The sequence below is a fragment of the Nomascus leucogenys genome, chromosome 10, assembly GCF_006542625.1.
Source record: "Nomascus leucogenys isolate Asia chromosome 10, Asia_NLE_v1, whole genome shotgun sequence".
Classification (NCBI taxonomy): domain Eukaryota; kingdom Metazoa; phylum Chordata; class Mammalia; order Primates; family Hylobatidae; genus Nomascus; species Nomascus leucogenys.
Genome location: NC_044390.1, coordinates 7,920,576 through 7,935,786, shown reverse-complemented (window position 1 = coordinate 7,935,786; position 15,211 = coordinate 7,920,576). Strand labels below are relative to the sequence as shown.

The window sequence follows — 15,211 nt, the reverse complement described above, 5'->3', positions numbered from 1 at the left end:
GAGTGAAACTCTGTCTCAAATAAATAAATAAATAATAAAAATATTAAAAGGACTGAAATAATGTCCATAGTGTCCGGATATAGGAATATTGTATTTCAACAATCCAACATGAACTTGCTGAGGGAATTCACCTGTGTCAGGTAATTTAAGATGTAGTTAGCAAATTCTCACTTTCCTGGAATCACATAAAATATTCATAGATTCCTGTCAGTGATTGCAAAGTTAAATTTAAAGCCCCATTCTTGGCTCCGTAAGATACAATATTTCGGTAGGATCTCTATTTTCTCGACTTTATTATTCTTAGTGCAATTGGAACTATTTTGCAATCCCGTGCCACTATGGATCTAGAACATAGCATCATATTTTGTGGCATCTCTCCTTCGTAATTGTCTTCGGAGCCATATATTCATTCACATACATGCAAAATGCAAAAGGGAAAGTATTTGGCTTTTCTAGAATTGCAAATTTATAGAGTCTGTATAACGTCATTGATCCATTCATCCAGGTGAATAGAGCACTGACTCTGTTCCAGGTAGCTTACATATATAACTTCTAATTGTCGCAACTCAGAAAAGTGGACAACATTATCACTATTTCGTAGATGAGAACACTTAACTAATTGTGTCAAATCAACTTTTCTAAAGTTGCTCAGATCAGACCTTTAAATGAGGCTGACTCCAGAGACCATATTTTTTCTACAACACCACAATATGCTCTCTCTCTATCCTGAGAGGCTCTACCAATTTACATAGAAAAAGTATTAATGGCATTCATGGTTCATTGTTTTTTAAAAAAAGACCAAGTTCTGTTTCATTTTCCACTAAACCTCCTTAGTCCTCTTGGTGATTGAATAACCAAGCCCTGCCTTTTGTGTGCCATCAATAGGCAATATAGAAAGGTAGATAAAGGAGAAAAAATAAAAATAAAAAAGAGAGAATATTCCATCTGTCTACCTGGTAGTGGCTCACAGAAGAAGCAAAAGGAAAATACTTATTTTCCTGCTAATTATTTTTCTGTCTAAAGGAGGAAAGGAATGGCATGAGGTGAAGGATAAATAGAGAATGCTGATGTGGTAATAATGATCAAAACAGAACAAAGAAGAGTTGATTTGGGGGTTATTTCTCCATCGCTCTGGCCATTCCACTCTTTGCTGAATAAGTGTATTCTGTTTGGCTTTCAAGCTAGGGTTGTCATGCGAGAAGTGTACATTAATTTCATATTTTCTCATAACTTTCTTTTGGGGATAAGGCTTTTGGTTTCTGCTGTTTGTTATTTCAAAGGCATCTATATGCTAATATGTTTTATGCTTATTATTTTCATGTTTGTCCCTTAGGTTATGCTTCATATCACCCACCAGGGAGGATCATATCTCATAAAAACTTTCAAATTTGATTTTGAAAATTATTCAGAAAAATTTAAGCCATGCTATCTCCCCACATAGGAAAGACTATGCTCTGGAGAGTCCTGTAATTTGCAGAAAATGGACTGAGATAACATTTGAGTTTCATGCTACCAAAATCCTCTTGAGAAGGACAGCTAGCTACAAGAATATTTAACATTGTAACATTGAAATGTTGGATGAACGATTAAAATAAAGAATCTAGTCATAGGTTGTAAGAAATCGCTAAATTATTACGTTTAATCCAAAGAAGAGAAAGGAAAAGCTGTTTTCATTCTCCCCAGCCTCTGAGGTGTGTTACCTGCTTCGATTGCTGTAAATACTGTATTTTAATTGTATGTTATCCTTCCTTTGCATCGTTTCTAGAAAGTTAATTTTAATGATACTAATGACTGAAGCTGAGTTTGTGCACAGAGGAAGAATCAGATAAAATAGAAATCTCATATAATAAGCCAGCTTGACGTTTCCTTCCAGAACTTTTATTACAGAGATTTTTAAATGAAGTCGTAATCTATTTTGAAAGCAGGTTATTTAAAAAGTGAAATAAAATTAGCCAATTAACCTGACATAAAATATTTCTTCAGGCATTGTCTTTTAAAGAAATCAAGGCTTAAAAACGGATTCCTTGACATGAATTCCTAGGATTCCTAGTTTACCTTGGAGGGCATTTATCATTTCTCCCTTGATTGAGAATTGGACTCCTTTCGTTCCAAAGCCCTTCAGGGGTACAAATAAAGGGCATCATTTCACCCTCTACTCTATCATTCTCTGCCCTGCTCTGTTCTTAAGCAAGGAGTCAGCAACACTGAGGAATTTGTACTCCAGGTTTAAGTTCGTTTTGTGTACCAGCCTCCTCTTTACTCATTCCTCTACCTTTCAGTAGCTGCACCTAAATCCCTTTCTATTTTGCTGTTGTCGTTGCTGTTAAATGCTTTCACTTTTAGACCTCAGCAGTGACTTCATTCTGTAAGAAGTGCAACCCAGCTACTGGTATTTCTCCTCTTGGTTCATTTTAGTGCCTCTTGAGCTACAAGACAGCTTTGTTAGTAGGAGAGTTTGCTCTCAGAGTTGGAAGAAAGGTCTCCTTCTGAAAGCAGTCCTGACAAGCAAACTAGGCTCTCCTCCAGACAGAAGGGGTAAGAGCGAGCCTACAAAAGGCAGGTGAAGACAGGTACCTGGACAACATGTGCTAGGCCAGCCTACCAGCATTTCAACACTTATGGTCATAATCTCTCTGTAAATAAGAACTATTGCTGGGGATACATTTTGTGAATTTGTTAGAATAAATGATTGGTAAAATGTTATTTTACCAGTTAAGACATGACTGTATTTGGTACATTTTGTTAAAATAAAAGACCTATAATGGTTGTTTATGTGCTAAACCCTGTGACCCATCATTTTTTATTTTTATTCTAATTATTTGCCTGTGATAATAACAAAATAGCTATACATTTTACCTTTTAAAGTTGTGTTTGGAGAATAATTCTTTGAACTAACCATTTGGCTTAATGCAGCCCCAGCTGAGAAGAAATGGCCTTTTCTTGCTCATCTCAGAACATAATTCAAAGATAATTCAAATAGAAAAGAAATTTATGTGCAGTTAGGCTCCAAAATTTGTGTGGTGCTGTTGAGCTATGCAACCTGATTAAGCAGCCTGCTAGGAGTGTGCTACTCTCTTCTTGAACTAAGTTCCATGAGGGCAGGAAAGATGTCTATCAACAACTCTTAGCTCATAGCTCTAGAAGGTGGTTGCAGGTTGTGGACTTTTAGCAAGTGTGTTGTGGTCATGCCTCAGTCTAAATGAGCAGTGAACTTTGGCTTAACTCAACTTCAGAAATGCTGTGTGATCTTCAACAGTTGACACTCCTGGTCCTGTAATGCCCCTGGAGCATGATGAATAGTTTGAAGCTTTGAAATAATATAGGCTCAAATCAAATAAGCCTGGGTTTGAGTCCCAGCATCAATACCTACTAGTTTTCTGACCAAGTCCAATCTCTTCTAAGCCTCTCTAAGCCTCATTCCCGGCATGAGTGATATTTAATTGAAAAAAAAAAATCAAGTTCACTTAAGTTGACCGCAACGACTAAATGAGATGACGTATTTGCATAGTATACACACATAGTAAATGCTCAACTAATGGTGATTTTTCTTTTCTTTCTCTTTTTTTTTTTTTTTTTTCTAAGATACAGTCTTGCTCTGTCACCCAGGCTGGAGTGCAGTGGTGTGATCTTAGTTCACCGCAACCTCCGCCTCCTGGGTTCAAGCGATTCTCCTGCCTCAGCCTCCCGGGTAGCTGGGATTACAGGCATGTGCCACTACGCCCAGCTAATTTTGTATTTTGAGTAGAGACGGGGTTTTGCCATGTCGGTCAGGCTGGTCTTGAACTCCCGACCTCAGGTGATCCATCTGCCTCAGCCTCCCAAAGTGCTGGGATTACAGGCATGAGCCACCGCACCCAGCCAATGGTGACTATTTCTATTATCATTATGACTTTTAATAGTAATAATACTTCTAGGATTGTTATTATCATTATTAATCATATTAATGATTATGCAGAAGGTTCAAAATTTTTCCCTGTGGATAACTTAAGTAGTAGAAATCAAAAGATGCATACCTCAGATACTTTTCTGCCAATAAAACAGTGCCTACAAAAATAAATGTGGACAATTTCAAGTTTTCAATGTGATTCACTGGAGACCTGTATATCATCACAAAGTTTCAATAAACACTTTTAACTTAAAAAAAAAAAGTCTTAAGATAACACAAAAGGTGAAAATTTTGAAGATTCACAAAATGTTATTACTTGTATCTAACCAATATCAATTATTCAGGTGAGATAGAAATAAAAAGTCAATTAAAAGCTAGATATTTCTACCCTCGTTGCCAAGAATCTAGGTGTCTAGCTAATGATCTTGCTCTTACCCTTTTTGGGGGTACTTGATATTATGAAATGTTTTGTTATTGGCTGCTTATATTGCTGGTAGTAGTGATTATGGAATACAATTTAAAATTATTAAATATTGTGAGGAATGGAATTGATCAGAATGAAGGCTTTCCATAAGAAAATACCTTGCTAGTTGAAAAGCTCCAGTGAGCTTCCAGGATATCTTCATGGGGCCGGCATGTGATGTGAAAGCAGGTAGCTGGGTCTCAGGGCCATTAAAAAGTTATGGTCTTGCTGCTAAACAAGAGAAGAGTAAATAGGCTTGTATTTGTCTCTACGGCATATGGCATTGCACAGAAAGAAAAGTCAGATGTTAATTAAACCTTTGCAGGATTGGAATGGGTCATCCCATTCTGTAGAAAAAGTCAGCTTTGACCTTTAATTGCATGTCCCCCCCAGAAGACCTGTAAACATATTTGCCAAAAGGTTCTTATTGCATCCAAGACTCCTTTCAAGTAAAAAGAAAACTATTTTTTCTCTGTATTTGGAAGAGCTCTAATGACAATACAGCCTTTATTGAAATAATATCTTGACTGTATATTGATATCTTTCATTTAATGTTTACCTTTTCCTGTGGATTTCCTTCTTTCACAAAGCCTTTCCTCCGTGGAAATGCCGACAGTAAATTAACATCCATGCTTTTGTGTATTTTATGGTGTTTCATTTTAAATATTCACACTTGGATTGAAATCCAACATCATCTACGTTTCGCGTGTTTAGCATATAGTAGAGGCTAAATAAATAGCAGTTAAACTAATCTCACTGGAATTATAGCCACAGTTTCCTAGATTTCATTTCCATTCTGTCAGCCCTCCGTGAAGTTGGTATAATTTCCCTTCAAATGGGCGAGATTTGGAATTGTTCACAGTCACAAGTGAGAGAACAAAATAAGAGAGATTTTCATTTATAAGATTGCCTTTCTCTTATCTATTGGTCTTGCCTCCCAGACCGTCTGTCTGTCTCTGGAAAGCAAAGTCAATAAAAATGATTAGAGTTGACATCTCACAAATGTACACCCTTAAACCATGAAGCAGTAATGCTGTGCAGGAAATATTTTTCTGACCTTTTCAAATTGCATCCAACTGTCTCGGGAATTTCTCAGTGACTAGAGGTAATAAGGTTCAATCCATTTTACCGGCTGGCTTCAAATTTAGTTCCTCCGAAGCTCTAACTTATCTGTTCTTTGCATCTTGGTCCCAGCATCCATTCGGCACAGAAACCCATGCATCTAATCTTTCTTCCCCCTTCTCAGGTTCTTGCTAAAGGATCACACTGTGGAATCTACAACCATGACAACTTTCCACTTATTGCTCCCTTGAAAGCAAAACATTAGCACAAGAAGATTAGTGGACATGTTGTCTTTTGAGAAGCCCTGGTTGAACTTAATTAGCTTTTAAATTTCATCCCATCTTACATCTCAGTTTTTACCTATGTGATTTATGCCTCAGTAATCTTCATTCTGTAAAACTTTTTCAATTTAACCAAACCACGGGCATTCTCTCGAATATTAAAGAGGCAAAAATATGAGAATTTCTTTTATGTTAAACTAATTTTGCTTTTTCTTCTGTGAGTCCAAATGCAGCAGACATACTCCCCTAGAAAGGAAGCGAGTCAGCCAAGTGTGACGTGTTAAAAGGCAGCTGGGCGGCCTCTTCACCGTGTTCCCTGAAGGAGAACAGAAAACAGAAGCTAGGGACACATTTTTTGACCTCATGAAAGTGTTGGATGTCAGGAAGCCTTGAGAAGAAATTAAAAAGCTTGTCTTACTTTTTATATTTAGAGCATCTCCATGTTGACTGTGATTCTGGGGAGATATCAGTGTTTCCTCATTTGTAGGACACACCAAATTCAATGGCATTCTCTGCTGTGTTGTTCCCATCCATTGCCTCTGTACTGCCTTCTGCAGAGGAGATTAGAATCTTGGCTGGAATTTCCTGTGGTCAGTGGAGCTTGGAGCCTCTTTCTGGCTTGGAAGGCATGTTCATGGGCAAACAGCCACCAGGAGGAAAAAGTCTTTTTGAAGTTACCCTTTTAAGAGTTTGCATTTTCTTGTACACTAATTATCGTCATAAGATACTTGACTTTATAAAAATGACATTATTTCAGACAACCCTATTTAGAAAATAGACTTGGGAAAAAGGAGGTGAAAAGCAGACATTTTAATATTTACAACACTGTATTTTTTTTCCTGAAGAAACTGGATATTCATGCCAAAGTTCATCTTCACGATATGACTTGTCTTTTTCACTTAAAACAAGGTGCTTAACGTTTTTGGTCAAAGTTAAAATAGAATACACCAAGTTATGTTTAAAAATAAGCTGCTATGTCATCATTTGAAATTTTCTCTGTCTTGATAGTAGAATCACAGTCCTGATGTTCTTTTATGACTTGGGTGTTGTTAGATGGCATTTTGTTTAGGAAAGATGGAGTATTTTGGCAGTTTTGGAAATCAGATTTACTTGATATTTGCAATGCAACTTAATGTTTTTATCACTAGTCAAGGAAGAGTGAAGACTTTCAGGTGCAGTAATTAAAGCTGTCTGTTTCTTGAGTGGAGTTGCAGTACACCTGAGAGGTTGTTAATTCAGCTGTGTGTATGTCTGCACGTATGTGTGCAGCTATGTGTGACGTGTGCATACTAACTTAAAATCGGGATTGGAAGGCAACAACTCTGAAAACAAATAGAGTCTATTTTCTCCCTGTGGATGCCACCTCTCAATAAATTGGAGACTTAGCTATACCTGTGAAACCCTTTCAGAACACAGAATGGCTTAGCTGATTGCTCTAATTATTGCACGTTTAGTGCCTCCTCTTTCTCATTTCTGAGCTATATCGTCTTTGCTTCAGAACCTGGAGGTAAAACAAAGTACATGTTTAGACTTCCCATCGCAAGCATAAAGTGATTTGAATCTGGTAGAAGAACAAAGTGAAGTGATGCTGGGGGTCACTTTGTACAGGGGTTGTTTTGCTTTGCTGGGTGTGCTTAGAGTTTGGAAGATGGCTGTGGAATGAATCAGGTAGAGAGGCACAAAGGGAATAGGTCACCTAATTAACAGTGCCAATAATAATAATGGCTGATTCTTACTGGATAACTACTACTTACCAGGTGTATCACAGATAACTCATACAACCTCACTTAATCTTTATAGGAGCCCAATAAGACAGGCACAACTATCTTCGACTTACAGGGAGAAAAAGTGAAGCTTAGAGAGGAAGATTGTATGAAAAAAATTATGTTTACGTGGAAAGGAATGAAACAATCTATTCGTTGCAATCGTTGATGTTTTTATTTTTCCCCTCTACTTTTTCCTTCTTGTTTCTATCCTCTTCCTTCATCACCTCCTCCTCTTTCTTCTTACTTAGCTTCTCCTTCTCTTTATTTTTCTTTTCTCCAACACAGAATGAAATGTGGCCAGGTTGTTAAAGCACTGTCCCATTGGGTCTTGGTCAACAAGGACAGCCATTTTTCTCTCCTTCGTCATGGAGTTGCTCTTAGTAGAGCTATTATTTAATTATTTTGAAAGTTTGATAAGGGCTAAGAGTTCTGGCTGATGGCTTATTTATCATCACATACTTTTCATTAACTTAAAAGATGAACACAGGTGGCAGAGTATGGTGATTATATGCTATCCTTCATAAGCTCACATTCAAATCTGCCTTTTATCTTTTGTCTGTGTTAATGATTGTTCAGGGTTAAAAGGGAGAAAGAATGAATTGAGGATAGCAGATGTCCAAAGATATTTTTGTGAGTAACTCAGTAAAACCTGTTTCTATAAAAATAATGTGTTACTGTATCAGGATATCTAGGAAATTAATTTTTTTTCAAATATACAGCTGAGGTTTTTTTTTCTTCTATTTCCTCCACACATCAATATTACAAATGTAAATTCCTGATTGCTAGAGCAGGCTTGTTTTTGTGACGTTAGCTCAATGGAGATATCGATGCCCCGGGATTCAATTTCACTCTTATAGTGATACCTAATATACTTCAATTTGTGTCTCAGGGAAGGGACTTGGTTATTTATTCTGGGTAAACTGGGCTTTTTGTGTTGCCACAGCATCACTTAGACTCCTGATACCGAGGCCAGCAAACTGACGGGGCCTCATTTGTTCCCAGGCATAACAGAAGGATAGAAAATGGATTTAAATCTAAGCAGAGTGGTAGAATCTCAAAAGCTCTGTCACCAGCACTCACTACAAATATACTCTTCCTAGAGGGAGTTTTCTGAAAATTTGGTCTGCATCTCGCTTGTGATAAATATCCCCTTTAAAAAAATTCACACAGAACGACACAAGAAAGGCAGCATGGTTTTAGATGCAAATATGATTTTGAGGTTTCTCTCTCTCTCTCTCATATACATTGGGTCTGGGGTCTTTTGAATATGCATGTGATCTCAGTTTAGGGTTCATGAATGACTTTGTGTTTTGCATAAGGCCCTTTTGATTTCCACTCTCACCGTTATTGGAAATAAACTCAAAATTGCATAAACAAACAGAGTAAATTGTTCTGAAACTATCTGCCACGCAGAGTTCATCTTCAACACTTCGCTTTCTATTATTGCCAAAGGTAGGGAAATGACAGCATTGGCTTTAAATCTGTAAATTTAGTAGTGGGGCACCTGCCTGTGCTTCTGTGATGTACTGGTAATCTCCACTTACTGTCAGGGCTGCAGCAGTATTTATTTTTCCTTAATTGGAACCCCACTGATATCCTGTGGGATTCCCCCCACCCCTCCCCTTGGCAAGGCAATGTATCCATATAGACCTAGATCATAAACGCCATGGTCTATTGTAATATTATAGTCAGGAATATCAACACTGGGATCAAAATTAAACCAACCTCCAGTTTCTAGACTGCCTTTTGATATTATTAGGAACTCACGATTTTTCTCAGTGTTTATCTTTGAAGTTACAGAAATGTCTGCAGAAGCTCAAATTGAATATGCTTTATCACAGTGTTTCCTCTTCTGTTTTAATTCTTCATTTCGTTGCTTCTAGAAGTGTGGGGATGACTGATTACGCTGCAAACTATTACCCATAATGAACAAGTAAACAACAAACACGAGTGGTTTGGGCACTCTATATAGAAATGTCATTTTAAAAATACCTTCATCCTTCTAGGTGAACAAATATAATAAGATGCCTGGGAAGCCTTAATTTTATTAAAGTTAAATTCATTAAAATTAAGTAAATCCTTTTTATCTTAACTTTTGGTGTCAGAACAGGATTTGTTACCTTGGACATCAGAGGGCCACTTCGTTGTCTTTATTTATGGTTTCAGCATTTGCTTTTCCCATGCGCTATTTTCATTTTTGTCATTGAAGTTCATGAAGACTTAATCATTATCCCTCTAATTTTCCAGAAAAAAAGTTGATTTATTGAACTGACTGCAGAAAAAGAAGAAGAAGAAGATCAATCTGACATTGTAGGTTAATAGTAGGGAACAAAACACATTCATAATTAGAAGAGAAAAGGACTTTCCTTGTTCATTCCATTTGATAATAAAAAGCCCCTCGCTAAAGTGTCTTAGAAAATAATGCATTCAGACTCAGTCGAATTACCGCCTAGCAGATTCTATTTATCTGTAGCTTAAAAAGCAGCTGCGTTTTTGTAAAAAGCAATGAATGTGGCAGTCCTACTTAAAGGTAGAAGAAAAAGAACACCCCTTGTTTTGTAATAAGGGGATTTTCAATTTAAAAGAGAGAGCAAGCCTGTTGTGTGAAGTAGGGTTATTACATTCACTGTATTCTATCTCACCCACCAGGAGGCTAATAATGAAGGGGCCGGGAAGGAGGCCAGTGCTACCAGGGTTATCTCACAACCTCAGATGCTGGATAAGTCGAAGGAGGCAGAATTGCTTTGGGATGACATTCAGAGAGGCTGGAGTGATTACTTGGAAGAGAAAAGCCTACCTATTCTTTCCAAGGTAAACAGTTCATTTCATCTGTCAGTGGCATGTTTCAGTATACCAATATGTTTATATAAAGATATCTATAAAGTTTTCCTTTTAAAAAATCATTTTAGGTGCAGGAATATTCCCCTGACCTGCTCATCCAATGGTCCAGTAATGAATTACTGGAGACCTGCCTTAGACAAAGAATGCACTCGGAGCCCCAACACACCTAAAGCCACGCTTTGAAGGATCTGCCAAGCTCACTTTTAATCATAAGAAAGAAATTACCCACACGGAGTCAGCAGAAAATGAGAAAGTAGGGCTCGTGCTGTGAATAATTCCAGCAAGTGCCAAGGGGCTAGTTGAGGAATGGCTTCATGAGGTGAATATCTTTAGCTTGTACTTAGGATTCGGTTAGCATATAATCATTTTCTCTTTTAGGAGCAATGACTATCATACGTGTATTTCCTAACTAAAGAGTGTTCAGAGCATTTGTCAGGATGTTGACAGATTTAATACCAGTCTTGCCCATGTTGTTATTTACTATGACTAATTTTACATTTGTAAATATGCAAAAATCAATTTAGGCGGAAAGGCTCTCCTCCGAGCCAATGACTGCTACTTGCTGTATGTATTTGTGTGTATTGCTGTGAGTGCACGTCCAGTAATTTATGTCTCTGTGTCTGTATGTGCCCTTGTTCTGTCTTCTCTCTGTTGTGAACGCAGGTTGGGAGAATTAGCCAACCATTGGGTTCTCAGATGTGGTCCCAGGCTTTCATTTGATTTTTGGAACGGGAAAAAAAGAACGTGTCACATCATGATTAATGGTGAATCTGAATTTTCAATTCACATGAAAGGAGGAAGGGGAGGGGATATGAGTCAAGTGACAAGACTAACCTTTTCCCTTTGGGACGAGCGTGATTCAAATTAAACATCACTTTCAGTGTGAAATTAGTTTGAAGGCTTTTCTTTTTTTTTTTGTGCCTGGTTTAACTCCTTGGTGGCTGCTTATTCAGAGAGGATTTCTTCCATCCCAGCTCCGTGCCCAGGTCTACTCCCAGTAGCCCACAGTTCCTCCTCCTTTGTTTTATTTTTCTAAAGATCAGGTCCAGGAAATGAATATTTTACTATTTCAAAAGCTTCACTCCTCACAAGATAAGATTCTCCCTAAAATGTGCATCCCAAACTAATGTGTTTTAATACATTAAATCAATCAATCTGTTAATCAATAATAACATTCTTCTTTTTTTAAAGATAATTTTGCCAGGGAGGAGGGAGAAAGGAAGCAAGGGATCCTTTTGAAAGGCATTTTGAGTGCCCTCCGCTCGGTGCCAGTTTTTGCTGGCTGAGTGAGCCACAGAGGAAGAACAGCAACAAAACCCCCAAGTTCTCTCCTGAGTCTCTAGTTTCCCACATAACAGTCACAGGATTGCCATGCCAACCTTCAGCAATGTTGGCTTTCAGCAAGCATGTGCCTCGACACTTTAAAACTGCCCTTCAGTACTGATCCAAAGGATGCAGGTCCAAACTTGTAGAAAGAACCCGCTGCCTGAGCAAATGCAAGGCTGCCTTCCCATGTATCCGCATTCTTGATGCTACCATTTAAGCATCAGCAGATGTGATATGTGATTGACTCTGTTTCTGGAGTTTGGCGGCTGGTGGAGAAAGGGAAAGTGTTGAGCTGGCTAAGAAACAGTGTTATTCTTTTAGTGTATTTTCAAAGGGAAAATGGTAGGGCTCTTGAACTCCTTCCCTAATGGAAGGAGAGGTGTGGTAGAGGAGCAGTGGGGGTTGGGAGGGTAGCGGGTGGGCAGAGCTGAGCCAGCTGGGGGAGGAGGTAGAGGTGGAGCCTGGGAGGTAGAAGGTGGAGGCAGATGAGCAGCTGTGTTTATTTTAAAACATATCATTTAACCCTCACCTAAAAACAAATTGGAGAGGTTTGGGAGTGCATTAATCTGGACCCAATTAGCATGTCTTTCTCCTTCAAAAGTGCAACCTGAGATTAATGAATATAAACTAGTGTTTCAGATGCAGTGCTTAAATCATTTGCATGTTTTCTGCATGATAATCGAATTTATGTATGCACTTCCTTTCATTTAACTATTTCCAGTCTCTTCCCTGTGATTCACATAAACCAAGATGTCATGGTAGTCACCTCTAGATGGAAATAGCTTGCCTAGCCTTTACTCCTAAGGAGGAACTCAAGTTCTTGTTTCTTTTATTTGAATTTGAATAATGCATTTTTAAAAAATAAAGCAGAGGGCAGTGCTTAATAGTCTGGAATGCTGTTTCGGGAGTTGGTAGATAGGCACCTCAAGTTTATTTTTGAAAGGCCGGCTAAAACCATTGGGATTTATGGTATTGAGTTTTCAGTGGTACAGAGAATTGGGTTTCAGCATGGCCACTTATACGTGTTTTAATAATACCAAGAGCAATGTCACTTTAATGCAGCATGAAGAATGTTCTTGGTCTTTGGACCTGAGTTATTTAGATCACTGAGAGATTTCAGTGCATAGTATTGTTTCTGGCATCGTTCTTGCTTTTGTAGATGGGGTGGGGGATGCATCTCTATAAAAGGCTGTAGGTGAGCAGTTAGAACTTAGTATGCTATACTCTTTTATTTCCTTTTTGTTATTTAGGTGTAGAGAAAGCTTAACGCTTACATAGTCAAACGGGTACTAAGATCCCCACTCCCCACCTGACCCAAAATGAAAAGTCTAAAAGCCAGCATGGGTATGTAAGAAAGCTTTCTGGGGAAAAGTTGGTGCAAGAGGCTTGAAATAATTCCTCTGGTTTCAGTTTGCATCAGTGATTTGTCTGTCTTCTGTCTTTCCGTATGTGTTTCCAAGTTCAATGTCAAAGTGATGAGCTTTTCTCCAGGAATTCTCCCCAGTGTCCTTTGTTTTTGGTGAATTCAATGGCTGAATGTCGCTGAGTGTCTCTTGGTCTTGTTTCCTGGTCCTTGTAGCTAAGAATGTCGTGGAAGGATAAAATCTTGTTAATTCGTGATGTCACAATTTAAGTGTGCTTCCTGTCACTTATGTGTAGTTTAAAATGTTTTTAATGTAGCATGAAATGATTGGTTAGCTTTGAAATGGTTGTGAAGTCATGTGAAGAAAATAAGTTTTGCATCCGACCAAGATAAATTCACTCTAGTGCTTTATGGCTTTTTATTCCTATGTGATAGTAATAAAGTCTCATGTAGGGATGGAAGCCATGAAATACATTGTGAAAAATCATCAACTAAGAAGGGGCCATCAGTATAGAGAATGTTAGCCTGTGGAGCTGTGAATGTGATGGAGACATGATTTAGTGTATAGCTCTGCTACCTGCTTGGTGTTCCTTTGAGTTTCTTTATCCTTAGATTTGACAGCTGAGGAATCTAGGTGGATTCATATTCGTAATCATTGATTAACAGGCACATTTGGGTTTGCACATTTTTGTTTATCATACATTTTTCTCCGTTTTCTATTAACGAACATGCTCTAGGGGAACTATTAATGGCCCACCAGTCGGGTAGGCAGCGTTCAATCCTTCTATGCCTTCTTTCGCCACCTGTTGAGGTCTTTCTTCTGAAACAAAGAAGAAATAGACAAATCAGACTTGCCCTCTTGGAAATGTGGTCCAGATTTCTCTACTCCCAAGCTCCAAAAAAAGGTATACATTGGATGGGCTAGATCAATTCCTCCTGAGAGCCATAAATCCACCAAGAGTTGTTTTCCATGTAAGGGTGTGGTACAATGAGGAACACCTGATGTTGGAGGAAAGCAGGAGGGCTCTGGAGTGGAGTTGCGCTCTAATCTCTCTGCCACTTCAACTATGTGACCTGGGGCAAATGATATAAACTCTGTTAGCCTTTTTCTTTATCTTTAAAATGAAGAGAAGTAATACCTACCTTGTAGGGCTGTTGTGAGGATTAAATGAAGTAATGCATACAGTGCCTAACAAAGTATTTAACATCATATTTTTTAAAAGCTCATGAAATATTAGTTTTTCTTCCTTCCCCTCTTTCTATTTTCTCCCTGTTCCCTTTTCTCTCCCTCCTCTCCCCTCTCCTTCCTTCAGATGTTAGTCTAAAACAGCACCTTGGATCTAAGCAGCGCCTTTGAGAAAGAAAAGACTGCTTCAAGGATGTCTAGTTGCACCTCCTTTCCATATGTGGCCTAAATGCCTAGGTTGGATCAATAGGTTAATTTTTTTATTGAACTGTTTAATGTTGACTATGGACTTACATTCACTTTTACTGTTTTCTGTATATTTATTTTTGCTTGAAGTGTTTTAATATTGACCATTTACCTCTGCTCATTTTTATTGATTTTCTGTATTTTTTCAATGAAAATTATAATAAAAATTATTTTTGTTGTCTTTTGTCTCTCTATTTCCTTTACACAGTGGGATTTTAGCCTGTGTCTGGGCTGCTCCAGTAAGACAAATGATGCTTTTTTCTTAAAAACCACCCACTGTTAGTACCAAAAGAACTATATCCCCTCTCTACTCTCCACTCCCACGTTTTGTTTGCATATCAATGTGTTTGGGGATATTTATCAATTTAGTTGTAACTGTGATGCTCGTTTATGTTTAAAATATATAAAAATTAGAATTTGACTTTATCACTAAAGCCTAGGAATAATTGTCAATAAAGGAAAGGACTTTGCAAGTAACAGAAACTTTTTTAAAATTATAGAATAATGTAAGCGTATTGCTATAAAAATAGAATGTAGTGAAAATCAGTGACACCACATTTGTATCCAGAGTTCTTTTATCATCATCGAATTTGCTCTTTAAAACTCACATTTATCCCTGTAACCCCAGGTCCTAGAAATATCCCCGATAGTAGGGCATTAGTTATTTGTGAACAAATGAATGGGAAAAGAGGGGAGAAAGATGATGCGGGAGGGAGAGAGGAAGGGGGAGCCAGGAGGAGAATAAAGAAGCAAAAGGCCATATCGTAGGAAATATATTGTGTATTTAGGAA

General features: G+C 38.0%; 1 long non-coding RNA gene across 3 annotated transcripts in view; it reads left to right on the top strand.

Moving 5' to 3' along the window:
• LOC115836913 overlaps positions 1–10,612 on the top strand; it is a 69,004-nt gene extending 58,392 nt beyond the window's left edge. For all 3 annotated transcript variants that reach the window (XR_004031919.1, XR_004031918.1, XR_004031917.1), the window contains exons 7-8: positions 10,108–10,269; positions 10,368–10,612. This is a non-coding gene — a long non-coding RNA (uncharacterized LOC115836913). The remainder of the gene's footprint in view (positions 1–10,107; positions 10,270–10,367) is intronic.
• Positions 10,613–15,211: the final 4,599 nt, after the last annotated feature.